A 20,497-nucleotide genomic window follows, 5' to 3' on the forward strand; every position below is an offset into this window, starting at 1 on the left:
TTCACTATATCCGGTCTCCCCGGACCCCGCATTCACTATATCTGGTCTCCCCAGACCCTGCATTCACTATATCTGGTCTCCCCAGACTCTGCATTCACTATACCTGGTCTCCCCGGACCCTGCATTCACTATATCCAGTCTCCCCCGACCCTGCATTCACTATATTTGGTCTCCCAGGACCCTGCATCCACTTTATCCGGTCTTCCAGGACCCTGCATTCACTATATCTGGTCTCCCCGGACCCTGCATTCACTGTATCTGGTCTCCCAGGACCCCGCATTCACTATATCTGGTCTCCCCAGACTCTGCATTCACTATATCTTGTCTCCCCGGACCCTGCATTCACTATATCTGGTCTCCCCGGACCCCGCATTCACTGTATCCGATCTCCCAGGACCCCGCATTCACTATATCCGGTCTCCCCGGACCCTGCATTCACTATATCTGGTCTCCCCAGACCCTGCATTCACTATATCTGGTCTCCCCAGACTCTGCATTCACTATACCTGGTCTCCCCGGACCCTGCATTCACTATATCCAGTCTCCCCCGACCCTGCATTCACTATATTTGGTCTCCCAGGACCCTGCATCCACTTTATCCGGTCTTCCAGGACCCTGCATTCACTATATCTGGTCTCCCCGGACCCTGCATTCACTGTATCTGGTCTCTCAGGACCCCGCATTCACTATATCTGCTCTCCCCGGACCATGCATTCACTATATCTGGTCTTCCCGGACCCTGCATTCACTATATCTGATCTCCCACAGTATGTTCCACAGTGAGCATAACAAGCACGCTTTATTGATTTTACTGTTGTGGGTTTAGTAACACTTTAATGCTACATTCTTTGAATATACAAAAAGTTGGAACAATTTCATCCTCTAAACCTCAAATGTAATCTCATTTCATTCTTTTAAATGAAGTTATGGGGCCCTACAGCCAAGAAAGTGAGATGTACAATTTAGAATAACCCCACGTCTTCTCCTCCCATCACGCTCAGAGAACATGATACTAACGCCAGGATTCATCCTTCGCTTCGCTTACACTTTCTACTGGTCTGCCGCACAGGGCAAAGAGTTCAAAGCTCTCCTTCCAGTAAAGGCACAGGGTGACAGGTTACATATTGAGAAGTGTTCAATTATTAATGGTGTTTGAGCTTTGTGCATGGGTAGCCATGTCCCCCCATTCCCTGTAATCATTACAAGATGTTTAGGAAAAATATGGCAAATCCCTAGATAAAAATTATGGACGTTATAGTGACAGACACGCATGGAAAAACTGTAGTGATATTAACCTGAAAAATATTTGATGATACTGGAGGGGTGGAAAGAACAAAATAATGATTAGGTCTGGTTAAACATAGTATTTTATCTGCCCTGTGTAAAAGTCACCTCAACTCTTTGGCTCGGGACCATGAAACGCAACTCTTTGGCTCGGGACCATGAAACGCAACTCTTTGGCTCGGGACCATGAAACGCAACTCTTTGGCTCGGGACCATGAAATGCAATCTATGGCTAGGGGCCATGAAATGCAACTCTTTGGTTTGGGGCCATGAAATGCAACTCTTTGGCTCGGGACCATGAAACGCAACTCTTTGGCTCGGGACCATGAAACGCAACTCATTGGCTCGGGACCATGAAACGCAACTCTATGGCTCGGGGCCATGAAATGCAACTCTTTGGTTTGGGGCCATGAAATGCAACTCTCTGGACTTGGCCAACGCATTGCAGTTCTTTGAACTTGAGGCAATGCAATGCAACTCTTTGGACCTGGAGCAATGAAATGCAACTCAGTGGGCTTGGGGTAACGCAATACAACTCTTTGAGCTTGGGGTAACGCAATGCAACTCTTTGGGCTTGGGGTAATGCAATGCAACTCTTTGGACTTTGGGCAACGCAATGCAACTCTTTGGGCTTGGCGCAACGCAATGCAACTCTTTGGACCTGGGGCAATGAAATGCAACTCTTTGGACCTGGGGCAATGAAATGCAACTCTTTCGGCTTGGGGTAACGCAATACAACTTTTTGGGCTTGGGGCAATGTAATGCAACTTTTTGGGCTTGGGGCAATGTAATGCAACTCTTTGGGCATGGGGCAACGCAATGCAACTCTTTTGACTTGGGGCAATCCAGTCCAACTCTTTGGACATGGGGCAAAGCAATGCAACACTCTGGACTTGGGGCAACACACAATGCAACTCTTTGAATTTGAGGCAATGCAATGCAACTCTTTGGCCTTGGGGCAATCCAGTCCAACTCTTTGGACATGGGGCAAAGCAATGCAACACTCTGGACTTGGGGCAACACACAATGCAACTCTTTGAATTTGAGGCAATGCAATGCAACTCTTTGGCCTTGGGGCAACACAAGTCATCTATTTGGGCTTAGGGCACCAGAATGCAACTCTTTGGGCTTGGGACATTGCAATGGAATTCTATTGGCTTGGGAAAAGTCTTTGGATAATGCAGTTTTTCCAACATATCCCCTCTGGTTTAATTAGTAAGACAGCACAAAGAGCAATGCAAAATGCTATAACTCATATCAGCCAATCAGAAATCATTCTATCAACCGATATGATGAAAATTTCTGGTATGGTTTAATTTGCTATTTCATGGCATCATCTGCCTATGCATACATCAGTTTTGCTTTAGTTAAGAAACATATTAACTTGTTAGAGAATTATTACTGTTTTCCAATGAAGTTAAAGGAATATTTCCTACTCTATAAATAAAAATGTAATTTATTACAAGTTACATTATCACAAAAGCATATGAAAGGTTTCAAATCCAATTTCTGCTTTTTAAAATTGACCTAAATAATGAAAAACGATTGGAGTCATTGAAGAACACCCACAGACGCTTCAATGTTTCTGAGATGGAAATGGGGTATTGAAATGATGGGATTATCTAGCAATTGGATTGAAGTGTGTGGGCGCCATCAATGAATGAAATCTTAAGTGCAATCAGTGTTGAAGTGTTGATAGAGGCAAATGAGATGGATTACCACTGACATTTTCATTGTAGCTGCCTTTTTCTCATTCCTGTATTGTTACTTCCATCCATATGAAATCAATAAAAACAAAATCTGTATTCGAGATTTATATCTAAACTCCAGGCAGATATCAAAGACACAGTTTAACGCAGCTCTGTGTTCATTAAACACCACTAAATGTTTTTATTTAAAGTGGAGCTTCAGCTTTGTTCTTCGTGGCTTTGCTTCAACCCCCCCTTCCGCACTGCCGCATGTGCCCAGATATGCCGAAGAGCTCTCTCTGGTCTTCGGTTCCTGGCAGGGTCCTTCAGAACTGGCCGGTAATTACCCGCCGGCGCCCAGTGATTCCCGAGCATCTCCGATGGGGAGGAAGATTGTTTTGTTTACAAACAATCTTCCTCCCTGTCAGCTCGGGCACACTGCTCGAGCGAATGACGTCCATGGTAAACAAAAAGAACAAGGATGGGAGAAGTGGAATGCAAGCAACATGTGTACGTGGGTGAAGGTCCAGAACATTTAGAGATTGTTGATCTAGGGAGTTTGTAAATGCCTTGGCGCAAGGGTCTCCAAACCATGGCCCTCCAGCTGTTGAAATACTTCAAGTCCCATCATGCCTCTGGGAGTCTTGCCTGTGGCTATCAGAGTCTTGCAAGGCCTCATGGGACCTGCAGTTCCTCAACACCTGGAGGGCCCTAGTTTGGAGACCCCTGCTAGGGGATCAGGAAGGATTTTTTTCCCCCTGTTGTAGCACATTGGACCATGCTTTAAAGAGTTTTTGGCCATTCATTTTGAGTGGCACCCAAAAAGTCAGCGCAACTCCAAATCACATGTGTTGCAGTGCAGCACAACGCACGGTAACACACTGCGATGCTTTGTGTTGCACAGTTTTTCAAAAAATGGTACATGTCCATTTTTTGGATGTGTTGCTGCTTTCACAGGCCTCTGCACTATTCCAATCCAATGCACAGTAACATGGGAAAATAAAGCATGCGCGTTAATGCAACGGAACAAGTCTGGATGGGCCCCTGGGTTTGAGAGATCGTGCTGTTGGATTACCAGGACTTTTAAGAAGCTAGGGATTGACTTTGTCTAGAATTAAATATAACATTTGGGTGGGCTGACTCTTTAATCTAGTTATGCATTTATTGACAAATTGGTCATAGATGAAATGTGAGGGCTGCCACTGTTCCTTCTTCAATGTTAATTTCCTGGCAGTGGAAAAGTACAGGTTGACTTTATATCTGGTCAATGGGGTATATGCCCCCTACATTGGTGGTCAGTAGGAAGAATGCAATAATTACAGCGGTGGTCAGAATGCTACCCTTGCAGACAGCTAAAATGATCATGGGTGTCATGTTGCTGGTTTTGCCAGGTAATGTTGGCCCTGATCCTATTCAGGCACCATCAAATGGGAGGTCAATCAGCAACAGCTCGAGGAACCCCTAGCAACCTCTGAAGGAACCCTGGTTGAGCCTGTGGTCTTTGAACGTGATCTCGACCTCTCACAGCCATATTGACAGGGCACTCATTCGGCACGTTTGTGCTCTCATGACCTCATATTACGTAGAGCATTTTCTAGTTAGCATAGAAGTGGAACATTCCAGCTGTGGAATCCTTTGGTGACTCCTTTGAACTACTTCTTAAGAGGTTGCATGTAAACATTACCATGAACATGAGGGGAGATCTCAAGGGTCGATGTCCATATTGTGTTTCTCTGTGAACCTCATAACCTAATTTTGGTTAATATATAGCTGTGGCTTCTGCAACAGAGGTCTTAACTAGGAAGGTGTCAAAAGATCCCTGTGGATTGTATGTGAGGCATTTGGCAATCTATGCACATACCTGATGTCTACCAGCTATAACAGCCTTTCTCAAATGTTTTACCCAAGAGGAACCCCTAAAATACTTTTCAAGTTTCAGGGAACCTATACTAAATCTAATTCATCACGTCAATATGGTATATGCCCCCTACATTGGTGGTCAGTAGGAAAAATGCAATCATTACAGTGCTGGTCAGAATGCAACCCTTGCAGACAGCTAAAATGATCGTGGGTGTTATGTTGCTGGTTTTGCCAAGTAGAGTTGGCCCTGATCCTATTCAGGCACCATCAAATGGGAGGTCAATCAGCAACAGCTCGAGGAACCCCTAGCAACCTCTGAAGGAACCCTGGTTGAGCCTGTGGTCTTTGAACATGATCTCGACCTCTCACAGCCATATCGATGTATCTTGGCAGGGCACTCATTCGGCACGTTTGTGCTCTCCTGACCTCGTATTACGTAGAGCATTTTCTAGTTAGCATAGAAGTGGAACATTCCAGCTATGGAATCCTTTGGTGACTCCTTTGAACTACTTCTTAAGAGGTTGCATGTAAACATTACCATGAAGGTGAGGGGAGATCTCAAGGGTCGATGTCCATGTTGTGTTTCTCTGTGAACCTTATAACCTAATTTTGGTTAATATATAGCTGTGGCTTCTGCAACAGAGGTCTTAACTAGGGAGGTGTCAAAAGATCCCTGTGGATTGTATGTGAGGCATTTGGCAATCTATGCACATACCTGATGTCTACCATCTATAACAGCCTTTCTCAAATGTTTTACCCCAGAGGAACCCCTAAAATACTTTTCAAGTCTCAGGGAACCTATACTAAATCTAATTCATCACGTCAATATGGTATACGCCCCCTACATTGGTGGTCAGTAGAGATGTGACCAACGGAAAAATTTATTTCATTCGGTAAAGTGGTTATAAACCCTTACATATACCCAGTGAAGTGACTAGCCTCAGGCGATACACAGATGAAACAAATCCTCCTATAAGTTGTACCTGTTTATCTGTATTAGAATACTCACACTAGTTTCACTAGAATAAAAATGAATGGATCCAATTCAATTCAGATCGCTTATTTTGTTATGTTATTTCAGATGCTTCAAATATTAACAAAAGGATCAAACAATCGCATCATGTCATCCAAATGAAAAAAATAATACCAATGAATTTGTTGTTTATGTTATAATTTATTTTGGATTTCTTGAGATACATTTGGTTACTTTCACACTAATCTGTAGCAACAAAGCAGTAAAAAGGCATATGCATTTTTTGCAGCATTTTGGCCATAGCTTTACTGCGCTTGCGGTGTGTTTTGTATAGGACATGTGATGCAAAAATTGCATCGAAAACACAACACGAGTGCATTTTTTATGCATTTTTGCTGTGTTTCCAATGCATTTCAATGGGGAGGTGCATTTTTAGTGCTTTTTTTTTTTTTTTTACTGCACCAAAAATGCAGCAAGCTGTATCAAACTAAACACAGCAGACCCACAATGGATCAGTGTGAATAGTTCCAAAGGATTACATGGTCAAACGTTTTTCTTCCACTTTTTTTTTTTTTTTAACACAAAAGCAGAAGAAAAACACATCAGTGTGAAAGCAGCCTTACTCTTATGATTTGGAGATTTGGATACATCCGAATCTCCGAATCCAAAATATTTTGTCTGAATTTCAATTCGTAACTTAACACGTCTAGTGGTCAGTAGGAAGAATGCAACGAATACAGTGATGGTTAGAATGCTACCCTTGCAGACAGCTAAAAACATTATGAGTGTTCTGCTACTGATTTTGCCTAGTGATGGGCCGAACACCCCCCTGTTCAGTTCGTGGTCGAAAATTTTAACCTACCGAAATTTTGACCGTGAACTTTGAACAGGGACAATTTACTGATCGGTATCATACCGCATCGGAGTATGTGGTAAGATACCTCACAGCTGCTAAAATACCACATGAGTTAGTCATGCGGTATTTTATTAGTGAAACGGGGAACCCTGCTAACAGCTGAATGTCAAAAGAATTTAATTACATTTTTTTTTTTTAAATGGTGTGGGGTCCCCCCTCCCATCCATACCAAGCCCTTCTTGTCTGGTATGGATTTTAAGAGGAACCGCCACGCCAAAATTAAAAAAAAAATTGTGGGGGGGGGGGCCTCCAAATCCATACCAGACCCTTATCCGAGCATGCAGCCTGGCAGGTCAGAAAGGGGGTGGACGAGCGAGCGCCCCCCCTCCTGAACCATACCAGGCCACATGCCCTCAACATGGGGTGCTCCTCCTCCAAAGCACCTTGCCCTAATATTGATGGGGACAAGGACCTCTTACCCACGACCCTGGCCAGAGGTTGTGGGGATCTGCTGGCAGGGGGGCTTATCTGAATCTGAAAGTGCCAGATCCCGCCCCTCCATGTGAATGAGTATGCGATACATGGTAGCGCTGCCCATTCCCAAAAAAAAAAAAAAAGTGTAGTCAAAAATGCCAGGAGACAGTCTTTGACAAGTCCTTTGCTAAAAACAAAAATAAAGTAGACCCAACGTCAATCACAATGCCCGCCGCCTGTGCTGACCCAAAAAAACCCAAAATGTTCCACTCTCGCCACTGTCTGACAGCTGCGCCAGCATGACAGTTCTTAGATACTGTGATGACGTCATGTCATCATGCACAGTGATTGGCAAAAGCATTGCACCTGACCTGTGGTCAGGTGCATTGCTTTGGCCAATCACAATGCACTGTCAGGGCACAGTGCATTGTGGGGCACGGCGGGCAAACAGCCCTCCAAACACCCTTTTATATGTTTAGCAAATACACAAGCAGCCCATGTTTGAGTCGAGCTTACGTTTGACTCGAACATGAAGCCCATCACTAGTAGGCACCATCAGATAGGAGGTCAATCAGCCACAGCTGGAGGAACCCCTAACAACCTCTGGAGGAACCCCTAACAACCTCTGGAGGAACCACTATCAACCTCTGGAGGAACCCCTATCAACCTCTGGAGGAACCCAGGTTGAGAATGGTTGATCTAGAAGTTCTTTAGCCAACTCTGTAAAAGAAAAGTCTTAAACGTTTACAGCACATGAATGCGGAGCTAAGTGAAATTGAGAGTTTTTACTATTTCAGTGAAAATTTGATCTTTTCTGCAAATTTACCTTTTTTGGGGGAAAGGCATTGGGGAATGTGAAATTAAGGCAATTGGTGGTTTTATAAGAGAGGCAGCATGAGCAGACACCTTGGGCCGTGGGTCACACCTCTACCTTTTGTTTTGCAGAAATGCACTACAGTCCATTCAACATGGTTTCCTATGGATCTAGTTAACTTGTCTGCATTTTTTGAACAGATGCATTTTTTTTGGAAAGGGTCGCTGATTTTTTTTACCCCAGCAGATTGCATTTTGCATGAAATAACGTTTAATGGACCAGCACCAAAAACACAAGTGTTGTGTTTTTGATGCATTTTGCATTTTTCTTTTTTTTTTTTTTTTTGGCCAATAGGAAGGTATGACAGTTCTGTTCATGTAGTGTGACATTGATACAACTTTTCACTCTCTGGCACGCAAGTGGCATCAAAGTAGTGTAGGAACCTTTATGTGTTCAAAGTTGCATGTTAGGGTTAAGGCCTAGGGTTAAGTGTTAAGGTTAAGGGCTAGGATTAGGGTTAAGGCCTAGAGTTAGGATTAAATGTTAGGGTTAAAGGCTAGGGTTAAGTAGTAGGGTTAAATCTTAGGGTTAAGGGCTAGGGTTAAGTGTTAGGGTTAAGGCCTAGGGTTAGGGTTAAATCTTAGGGTTAAAGGCTAGAGTTAAGTGTTAGGGTTAAGGGCTAGGGTTACGGTTAAATCTTAGGGTTAAGTAGTAGGGTTAAATCTTAGGGTTAAGGGCTAGGGTTAGGGCTAAATCTTAAAGTTAAGGGCTAGGGTTAAGTGTTAGGGTTAAGGCCTAGGGTTAGGGTTAAATCTTAGGGTTAAAGGCTAGGGTTAAGTGTTAGGGTTAAGGGCTAGGGTTACAGTTAAATCTTAGGGTTAAGTAGTAGGGTTAAATCTTAGGGTTAAGGGCTAGGGTTAGGTAGTAGGGTTAAGGGTTAGGGTTAAATCTTAGGGTTAAGGGCAAGCATTAAGTGTTAGGGTTAAGGGCTAGGGAAAGTGTTAGGATTAAGGGCTAGGGTTAACCCTCAACCCTAACCCTAACTCCTGACTTTGAACACAATGGTTCCTGCAATGCTTTGATACAACTTTGTTGTTACTTGAGTGCTAGAGAGTGCAAAGTCGCATCAAAATCGCATTAAAGTCAGGGTTAAATGTTAGGGTTAAGGGCTAGGGAAAGTGTTAAGATTAAGGGCTAGGGTTAGGATTAACCCTCAACCCTAACCCTTAACCCTAACTCCTGACTTTGAACACAGCGGTTCCTGCAATGCTTTGATGCAACTTTGTTGTTACTTGAGTGCTAGAGAGTGCAAAGTCGCATCAAAATCGCATTAAAGTCACACTACATGAACAGAACGGTTATACTTTCCTATTAGCCAAAAAAACCCCTGCAAAGTGCATACAAAAAGTCATGCTCAAAAGCGCAAAACGCACCTCAAAACATGCTGGACAACGCATCAACCGCAACGTGCATAGATGTAAACGTATCCTTAGAGTCGGCTTTACCTTGGGTTAAAAAAACAGCATCAATCTGCCCAAACAATCCAACATGGCCAGTTGTTATTTCACCCGGGAGTGGTTGGCTGTGGTCCTCAGCCACCTCAGGTGACAATCGCCTTGTGTCTATAGCACCTGTATTATATGTGTGCCAACTCTCATTTGTCTGCAACACAACAAGGGAAACCAGTTCACTCCCACGCTGTAAAGGTAAACACTGAGATTTGAGGAAAGAGGATGACTTCCTACAAGGATACAGTAATAAAATAATCAGCTCCAGTAAATAGGTTAAGTAAACATTTTCTGTACATAATGTCATTTTTTAAAACCCACAAAGTTTATTATTCCCATAAATGGGCATTAAGTGTCAGCGGTCACTCTTAGTTTTTACCAGCAAAGCCATATCATTGTCATGTCAGAGTGACGTGGCAATCACATGACTTTGTTGATAATGACAGTGCAAACCTTACCGTCTTTGTTTATAAACAAAGTCATCATCAGCGCTGTGTCAGAAATTGTTTTTTTAAAGTTTTGCTGCATAAAAATGCATTTCATGTAGAAATCCTATTCTTTGTGAAAGCCAAAGGGAAACTATGTGAGCCCATTCACACTTGTGTCTGTGCATTGCCATGCAGTCAATCCAGCCTCAAGCAAATTTCACCTAGGGCTGGCCATAGATTATACAATTCTCTTTCCTTCATCCACGGGTTGCAGGAAAAAACAAAATTGCGGTCTTCCCCCATCGACACAGTCAGGGTTGATGGGGGAATCTTTCCCGCTGCCAGAATACAATGATCACTGCTGGCAGCTTGCCACGGCAGTGATCGTATGAAATAAAAGCCAACATGCTGGTTGTACTGAAGTCGCTCAGCTGCTGAACTGGACGAATTTCGATCCATCTATGGCCGGCTTTAGTCTCATGGTGAAATTTGAAGCAGATATTGCTGAAATTTTTGTGAAGGCATAATGTGCAATTTCCCAGCAAATCAAGTTATCCCGCTTGTCTCTACCAATTTGTGACATTTGCTAGATCCAGCTTAGTTACCTCTAAAGCTACATCCAGAGGGCTGTGGGGGATGCTAAATATCTTAGTTGTATTCATGTTGGTTTTACTGTCATCCTGGATCTCCTGGCCCAGCTGCTGAGCATTCTGCTGCTCCCACAGTGATGGAAGGGAGGTCACTTGCTCTCCACCTCATCCATTCAGAAACTGTATTGCATTCTTTTCGCATTCTGTGATTGGATGCAAAAGGCTAGTATTCTATACAGTATACAGTAGTAGTGCCCTCCTAGTCAGCCAGGGGGAGCTAGACAATTATTTCTTAGCAGGAGGCTGAGTAGCATTCAGGAAAGATAGTCAGAGGAGTCAAATTTGGGTCAGGGCTGAAAGGCTCTGCGGTTCAGTTCCCGGTTACCTCCCCTTTATCTGGAGACATGGAAAAGTCTCTAGAACTTAGTGGGTGGGGGTGAGGAGCAGCTGATCTGCACTCTTAAAGGATCCTGGCCAATGCCCAAACAGGAGGCTTAGCATGGGGTCAGGACAGCCCTCAAAAGTTACTGAGGCTGCTCAGTAGCGGGAGAGTTCCGGTGGAAGATAGAGTGAGCAGGATGGAGTGTGGAGCCTGGGAGGGGATCTAAGAGAGGGGCGTACCTACAGGTGGAGTTGTTGGAAGGGAGGCTCTCCCAGCCTCATCGTCCCCTGAGAGATGACAGCCTGGGAAGCAGGGAAGGAGCCAGCCCAATGTAGGGCCTTAAGGTAGCCACCAACCCACAAGCTTGCAGGAGAGACTGAGTGAGTAATCCCACACCCCCTGAGCCAGACAAGGGGAAAGGGCATTCGGGTGGGAAACCTGACTAGCCCCCATCTGGGATTGCTGTTCTTAAGATGGCAGATTCTGGTTCCTCTTGCCCAGGGATTTCCTCAGGCGGCTGGGCGAAGAGGATATTTCATCTGGGGTCTGAGTTGGTGCACCAGGAAAGGCTGGATAGTTCTCCAAGAAGAGAAACCCCTCCTGAGCACTAGTACATAGAGCCAGGAAGTTGTCCTCCATTTAAATAGGAGTTCCACCTGAATAAGAAAAAAAAAAAAAAAAAAAAAAAGGGTCAGCAGCTACAAAAACTGTAGCTGCTGACTTTTAAAATACAGCCACTTACCTGTCCCTCGGTCCAGCAGTGTCCTCACCTCGGCTGATTTCACCAGCCATCTTTTCTCCCTGGTATCTTCAATGTGGGCACTCGGCTGTGGGTAGCGCCGTGGTTTCTGAATGGCCCCATAGTCTTCTGGGACCTGTCACGTGCCCCAGAAGACCACAGGGAGGGAGGGGGACAATCGCTTCCAATCGCCTAAGCGATCACAGCAAAAGTGGGATCGGGTACCTGTCAAATTCAGGGACCCCCGCCCCAAAGGTGCCAATGCTTAACGGGCAGCGGGGGGGACAAAGGTTTAAAGCAGAACTTCCCCTTTTGGGTGGAGCTCCGCTATAATGGTTCCTTGGGCATCCCATGTATCCTTCATCCCCATCCAAGATTAAATCCCCTAATAAAATGGAAAAAAAAACAAGGTCAAGGACTGTTTACTGTCTGTGGAGTGCAAGGCTGGAAGGAAATGCATGTTCCCTGGCTGTGCAGGACTATAGGGGGGGACACAAATCTCTAGTGACTCCACAGGGGGTATTGCTATACAGAGAATTACAAGCAATGAAGCTGGACCGAGCAAATGTAAAAAAAAAAAATATTTTTTTTCTTGAAGTTCTACTTTAAGCTGCATTCTTATTCCTGGTCTGTGAAGCCAAAAAATGAATGTGACAGCCAATCAATATTCAGAAGGTTGGCAACAATGGCCTATGTAGTTCTTTCATTACAAGTTCCCTTTAAATAAGTTTAGTAAAGGAAGTCTGGGAGTTTGAGCAAATGATTGCTGGAAAATGTTACTTTCCAAAGATCTAACCACAGAAATTCATGCTTGGACCTTCAAAATGGCAGCATGATCAACTGTTTATTCAACCTGTCTACTGGAGCTACTTATTTTTTATAAGGAGTTGTCTTCCGTTCTGGAATCTCAGTGTTTACCTTTACATACTGGAAGTAAACTGGTTTCGCTGGTCCTGCTGTAGACAGATGAGAGCTGGCACACATACAGTATGGGTCCTCTGGATGTATTTACGGGAATAATTGTTCCTCATGGATTATAGAAATGGCTGAACATTACTTTGCATTAGAAAAAAAAGTAGCAATCGGCCAAAACCAACATTTTTTCACCCAAAAACTGTTGGCTGCAAGTATCAGCCGGATCAGGTGACACCCGCCTTGTGTCTATAGCATCTATACTGTATGTGTGCCAACTCTCGCCTGTCTACATCATGACCAGTGAAACCAGTTTACTCCTAGTCTGCAAAGGTAAATATTGAGATTCAAGAAAGGAGAATGACTTCGAATACGGTCAATACTGCCACAGCAATACAAAAAAGCAAATTATGTCAAAATTGTGATAAACAAATAAAACCACAAATAATTGTGCAACCCTTATACAAAAAAATCAATAATTAAATAAATTATTTGACTAAATCCAAAAATAAATAAAATGTATGCATCACCGTGCAAGTGCAAAAATAATATAAATTAAATTAGAGCCTCATAAAGTCCATTCATAAAAGTCCATATACTGTATATTCAAATATGATCTTTAATAAATGAAGTCAAAGGAATCTTCCTTCACCAATGTGATATCCAGTGAGTGTGCATTCTGATGGGGTATTAAAACACTGGATATCACATTGGTGAAGGAAGATTCCTTTGACTTCATTTATTAAAGATCATATTTGAATATACAGTATATGGACTTTTATGAATGGACTTTATGAGGCTCTAATTTAATTTATATTATTTTTGCACTTGCACGGTGATGCATACATTTTACATTTTACTATGTTACAATGTTACTATGGTAACATTGTACTACTTTGGTCATAGTAAAATATGAAAAAAAATCTTAAAAAAAATTAAAAAAAATGTAATAAAAAATTTAAAATAATAAAAAAGATATATATATATTTTTTTTTTTCCATACTGTCACCAGTCAGTGTCCCTGTTCACCACCATGCCAGTTATATGATGACGCTGTACTGCACTGGTGATAGTACGTAAAAAAAAAAAATAGTGAAAATAATTTTTTTCATTTTTTCATTTTCCGAAAAATTATGACAAAAAAAATACAACTTCAAAAAACTCGCCATGCCTCTTATGAAGTACGTCGGACTGTCTACTCTGCAAAAAGGGGTCATTTGGGGGATATCTGTACTATTCTGACATTTGGGGGGATATCTGTACTGTTCTGACATTTGGGGGATATCTGTACTGTTCTGACATTTGGGGGGATATCTGTACTGTTCTGACATTTGGGGGATATCTGTACTGTTCTGACATTTGGGGGGATATCTGTACTGTTCTGACATTTGGGGGATATCTGTACTGTTCTGACATTTGGGGGATATCTGTACTGTGCTGACATTTGGGGGGATATCTGTACTGTTCTGACATTTGGGGGATATCTGTACTGTTCTGACATTTGGGGGATATCTGTACTTTCCTGACATTTGGGGGATATCTGTACTGTCCTTACATTTGGGGGATATCTGTACTGTCCTTACATTTGGGGGATATCTGTACTGTCCTTACATTTGGGGGATATCTGTACTGTCCTTACATTTGGGGGATATCTGTACTGTTCTGACATTTGGGGGATATCTGTACTGTTCTGACATTTTTGGACCTCAAGAAATTAGATTGGCCGTCAGTACTTCAGGATTGATCAATTTTCAGATCTATACCATAGTTTGTGAACTCTATAACTTTCCTACAAACTAAATAATACATCCTAATTTGGGTTATTTTCACCAAAGACATGTAGCAGAATACATCTCGGCCTAAATTTATGAAGAACAATTATTTATTTGTAAACTTTTATAACAGAAACAAAGAAAAATGTGTTTTTTTTCCAAAATTTTTGGTCTTTTTTTGTTAATTTAGCAAAAAATAAAAACCCCAGCGGTGATTAAATACCACCAAAAGAAAGCTCTAGTTGTGTGAAGAAAATGATAAAATTTTAGTTTGGGTACAATGTTGTATGACCGCACAATTGTCATTCAAAGTGTGAGAGCGCTGAAACCTGAAAAATGGCCTGGGCAGGAAGGTGTAAAATTGCACGGTATTGAAATGGTTAATTATTATTTGTGCTCTTGCACGGTGATGGATACATTTTATTTATTTTTGGATTTAGTCAAATAATTTATTTAATTATTGATTTTTGGTATAAGGCTTGCGCTAATATTTGAGGTTTTGTTTATTTATCACAATTTTGACATAATTTGCAGTTGAATTATAGTAGCAGCACCCATTATTGTCTATATATCAAAATTTATGCACATAGGCGTGATGATTTAATCTAAATGGTGGTTTTGGAGTGATCTAATTTAGACATCATTTAAAGGTTGAATTATAAGGTAATAAAAAAAAGCAACTCTAGTAGACAGATTGAGTAAATAATTACTATAAATACTGTTGCTGTTATTATTTATAATCTATGATAAATCACTATTCTCCCATATAAGCACCTATAAAGAAATAGTGTCAACTGTCACTCTCAGTGCTTTTCAGCAGAGCCATGTAATCATCATGTCAGTGTGACAGGGAAATCACATGGCTTTGTTTATAAAAAAACACGGTTAGCGTTTACACTAAGATCTTGCTCTAAGCAATCTTGCAAAAGTCAAATTTCAAATGTTGATGGCGGACTGTGAGTGGTGCAATGCTCAATGATTAGCCTGGACTGCCTGAAGTATACTAATTCCAATCACTAAATTTTCATAAGATTTAAAGTAGAATTTATGCATTACCATTAATTTTCTTATAAATGTTCCCTCCCGCTACCTTTTCTGCCTACCCTATGTAAAAAATAAAGGTCTGTTTACTTACCTTTTTTTCTCCCTGTTCTGATCTGGTCACGTGATCCTACAGCTGCTGCAGGGGAGAGGAGGAAGCAGGGGCTATGGGCTCCTATGGGTAACGTTACTGTTCCTAAAATTACCAGCCATTTTGGAGCGTTCCCTGACACGGGGGAGCCAGAGCTGTGGAATCATGTGACCAGACAGGAGCAGGCTGACAAAAAATAAGTATATTATTATTATTATACAGTATTTATATAGCGCCAGAGGGTATGCTCAGCACTGTACAGTAGCAAGGGGGACAGAACATGAGACAAGACAGTAACAATACAATACACGAGGGGTTCGAGGGCCCTGCTCTTTCGAGCTTACAATCTAGGAGGGAGGGGAAGGTGGTACAGGAGGAAATGGCTGTGGGGGATGAAGTGGTGGGAGGAGCGGAGGAGGTTAGTTGTTAGGTGAGGTCAGGTGTTAGGTGAGGTTGGGGTAGGCTTCCCTGAAGAGGAAGGTTTTTAGGGTGCACCTGAAGGTGAGAAGGGTAGGTTACAGTCTGATGGATTGGGGTAGGGAGTTCCAGAGGATGGGGGAAGTGCTAAAGAAGTCCTGCAATCGGGCGTGGGAGGAGGAGACCAGTTCTTTTCTACATAGGGTAGGCAGCAGGAGGAGGGAGGGAACTTTTTAAAAAAATAGTTATGGTTAGGCAAGAGTTCCACATTATTTTAAGGCAGGCAATACACAGCCGCTGCTTTCTCCTCTCCCGTGCAGCAGCTGTAGGATCACGTGGCCAGACCAGGCAGAAAATAGGTAAACAGATCTTTTTTTTTTTTTTACATAGGGTAGGCAGAAAAGGTAGCAGGAGGGAACATTTAAAAGAAAATAATGGAAATGGTTCAAATTTTGAATTAATTTTCTTTAGAAATTCAGAAATTTTGTGCGTCTTATAATCTGATGGTGCCACCGTTGATTTCGAAATTTGACCAACCAAACCTTTAATTTCAGCTCATGTTGCTACAGAAAAGAATTTTCGAGGCTGGGAATCTTCTTTTCTTGTCAGGTCACACCTCGCGCTCATTTCTTTTTTTATTATAATTCTCGCATGATTCTCCCATCAATGATTAGAAATTCATTCGTTTTTCAAAAAAATTTCCAACATGCCCGATCACTCAAACTTGATGGCCGCAAGAAAAATGACCGATGCTGCAGCCCACTAATGGTGAAAAATTAGAATGAAAAGTCTTAGTTATGATTTTCTAAAGAAAATTCTTTTGGAATTTGACTCATGTATGGTCTGTATAATTGAAAATATTTTTTAAATCTGCAACTTTCAGTGAATTTATGTCCAGTGATCTTGCCATGAAGCTCCTTGTTTAGGTATTTCCTAACTTAGGATGGCAGTATTCTTCCCTAGCTCCCAAATGTGCTCCTGTTTTGTCATCCTGACATACAGGTTTCCGATGGAGACTACGGATATCTGTTTTTAAACTTATTACACGGTCATGGTCCTTTGTTGTAACCACCAGAAAACCTTTCCTTTAAATACTATGCACCTATCGCTGGAGAGCATGTACACAGAAAGTGGAAGCAACAAGGCTGCAGAAAATCAGAAGCACAGAGATGCGACAAAGCATGAAAAACAGGTAGAAACAGTATTTTATTATTTTGTTCTTTTTTATGCAATTTGTATGATCATCAACTTTAGAAGACCAAATGTCACCCAATTAGGCACTATTCACACCTTTGAGTTCCCTGAATTGAGCGGAAAATTAGTAAAAAAAGATGAGTGCTTGCAGTGCCATTGGTACCACAAATGTGGGTAGAAGTCGCAGATTTTGTCAAAAGAAAAATGCGCTAAAATGCTCATTAAAAAAGCTACAAAATGCTCACTACCAGGACTTTTTTTTTCTCAGTGAATAGGTGCAGGAACTCCCTCCTTCTGAGTCACCCTTGTTTCCACCCCCTACCCACCTCCGAGTACTGTCCCATGGTTCCATCCCCTACCCACCTTCCAGTACCCCTCTTTTATAGAATACAGAACCAAGTATCATTTTATGGTGCTAAGTAATTTGTATAGAATTTTTTGATAAGAAAAGCAGTGAAATAGATCCCCTGCAGCCAAGAACAATAGATCTCCCCAACAACAATAGATCCACCCCAACAACAATGCCCCGCCAGGAGCAACACCAGATCTCCCAGCAGCCAACATCAATAAACCCTCCAGCAGCCAGCAACAATAGACCCTTCCCTCAATAGTAGATCTCTCCAAACAACCATAGATCCCCAACCAGCAACAAAAGATACCTCAGGAGCCAACCTCAATAGATCCTCCAGCACACCCCAATACCCCTTACCATTGCATACATTCAGTGCTGGAGGTGCCAGAACTGCGTTCCCCCATGTTCCCACTGAAAAAAAAATGCCTGCTCACTACTAACAAAAAACAGTGCAGGAACTCATTAGTTGCCTTTGCCAGATGTAGGGCAGCTCATTCAAGTGAATGTGCTGCCCTATGCAGTCACACAAAAAAAGGGACACTTAGGTGTGAATGGGACCTAAGTTTAGATGAGAGAGAGAAGCCCAGTCCTTACAAACACCAGCTACAAAACATTTGCAGCCAGCGCATTCCCTGTGCTTGCCTCCCATGGATTCCATTTGTCAGCAACTGGTCAACTTGGTATCTTTTGTCTTTCTCAAACAAATCTTGGATTTTAATATATATTTTAATTACTATAACAATCTACAAGCTGGGAATCAATTCTCCATATAACTTGCCACCTTGAACCAATCGAACTGCCTTAAAAATAAAAAAGAGCCTGTGCTGCCCCACAGTAGCCAATCAGGTTCTTGCTCTGGAAAATGCCCAATGGAGAAGTGAAGCTTGAAAAGGATTGTAAAGGAATTTCAGATACACTATATAGACAAATGTTTGGGGACACTTGATCATCACACCTATAAGAGCTTGTTGGACATCCTGTCCCAAACCATAGACATTATTATTGAGTTGGCCCCTCTTTGTGGCTATAACAGCCTCCACTCTTCTGGGAAGGTTTCCACAAGATTTTGGATGGTGTCTGTAGGGAATGTTGTGCCCATTCAGCCAAAAGACAATTTGTGAGGTCAGGTACTGATGGATGGAGAAGACCTGGATCACAGTCAGCCTCCCAATTCATTCCAAAGGTGTTCAGAAGAGTTGAGGTCCCTATCTGTCAAGACTACATACACCTGCTAAAGCCAACGTATACAGGAGCCTAACCTACCGCCATGTCTTTGGTGTGTGGGAGGAAACCTACGCAAGCATAAGGAAAAAATGCAGATTCCATGCAAATGGGATATGACCATAGACCCCTAGAGCTGTTGGGCAGATGTGCTGAACATCCGTGTTGCCCCTTTAGGGTTGCAGTCAGAGCTCTAGAGTTCCTCCGCACCAAACTCATCACACCATGTTTTTATGGAATTGGCTTTGAGCACAGGGGCACAAGCGATCATTCTTGAACAGAAAAGGTTTTTCACCAAACTGTGTCCACAGTTTGGTGGGGTGGGAGGAAACTTACACAAGCATTGGGAGAACATGCAAACTCCATACGGTAATGTCCTAGTTGGGATATGAATGGTGGCCCCTAGTGCTGTAAAGCAGCAGTTCTTACTAGCGTGCTACCTCATTAGGGTTAAGGTGAGGGCTCTCAAGTTCCTTCACACCGAACCATGTCTTTATGAAGTTGGCTTTGTATACTAGGGCACAGTCGTGCTGGAACAGAAAAAGGCCTTCACCAAACTGTGCCACAGGTTGGAAGTGCACAATTGTTCCAGATGCTTTTGTAGCATTAATAGCAACCTTCAGTAGAAACACCTAAACTCAGTTTGGAAGGGGTGTTCACATATTTCGGCCATATGATACAGGTGTTATGGTTGAGAGTTCACACACTTTTGCCCATACAGTGTAATTTTTATTTCACCTCCTTGCTTAGCAAGGACCAGCTTTGCCTCACTTGTGGAATAAATATCATTTTTATACTCTTCTGTAAAGATTTATGGCTGTAGACACATTGCAGTGTTTGGTTGAGGTTTACACGGTCCATCGTTCACTGTTTATAATCATTATGATCCTGGCAGAGACTACCCACACTTAGAGCATTTGGAACACGATGTAGTAATATAAATTAGAATTAACCCATGGGTAACTGGATATAATTCCAAGTACAGTCTGGCTATAAAACGGCAATAATACACAAAACACTTCAGGTCAAGGTACCTGGGTCCGTCACGGAACAACGACCAAGTACAAGTAAATACAGCTATGGGTCTATTAAAACGAGAACAGGTAGTCATTTTGTACATAATATCCTCCTTTATTATGGCCAGGAATTAAAATCGAGTCCTTCAATATTTTACCAATTTTATAGTATCTTAGTTTGCCTCATTGAAATAAAAAGCCTGTTGCAGCAGTGTTGGGTTGGGCAAGGCAGCATTAACTTATGTCCAATGGCTTCAGCTCACACCAACATATTGCATGGTTGCAAGTGAAAAAAAGTAGGACAAGATGAATTTTTGCCCAGAGTGGTGTCTTTTCAAAACACTATAATGCATCATACAGACATTGCAGTGCACGGAACTACATAGAAGTAATAAAAAAAAAGGGAGAAAATAGTAAGCTTTTGCATTTATACGCACAATATATCATGCTGTTAGTTGTGAATGAATCCTTACAAGATGCAAGAGCCATCACTGTAGTGATTAATTCCATTCAGAGACTGAAAGTTGAGTACCTGGTAAAGCTGTCATGCTTTGGTCCCAATTTCAGAAGAGCTGCATTTTTTAAGGTACAGCATTGAGGAAAGTGTTATTAAAACTTTATCCCTCCTTTCACTGAAGTCATTTTCAGTGATTGTAATGGCTGATAGCATCTTAGCAACATCCTAGCAACGAGATAGGGTGAGGGGCACCATCTCAGAGTTTTTCAACCAAGCTTTGGGAGGTACAGCTTGGTTCTGTTGTGTATCCCCACGATTGCCTGTGGGGGGAGCTTTCTGGAGCCCTCTGGCTATTTCCTAATCTAGGCCTTTTTGGACACATTGCTGGTGAGTCAGTGATACCCTGACGTTATGTTAATCATATCTTA

This window comes from Staurois parvus, unplaced genomic scaffold (genome assembly GCF_062004578.1).
Source record: "Staurois parvus isolate SC_StPar_1 unplaced genomic scaffold, SC_StPar_1.0 ptg000931l, whole genome shotgun sequence".
NCBI classification, from domain to species: Eukaryota; Metazoa; Chordata; class Amphibia; order Anura; family Ranidae; genus Staurois; species Staurois parvus.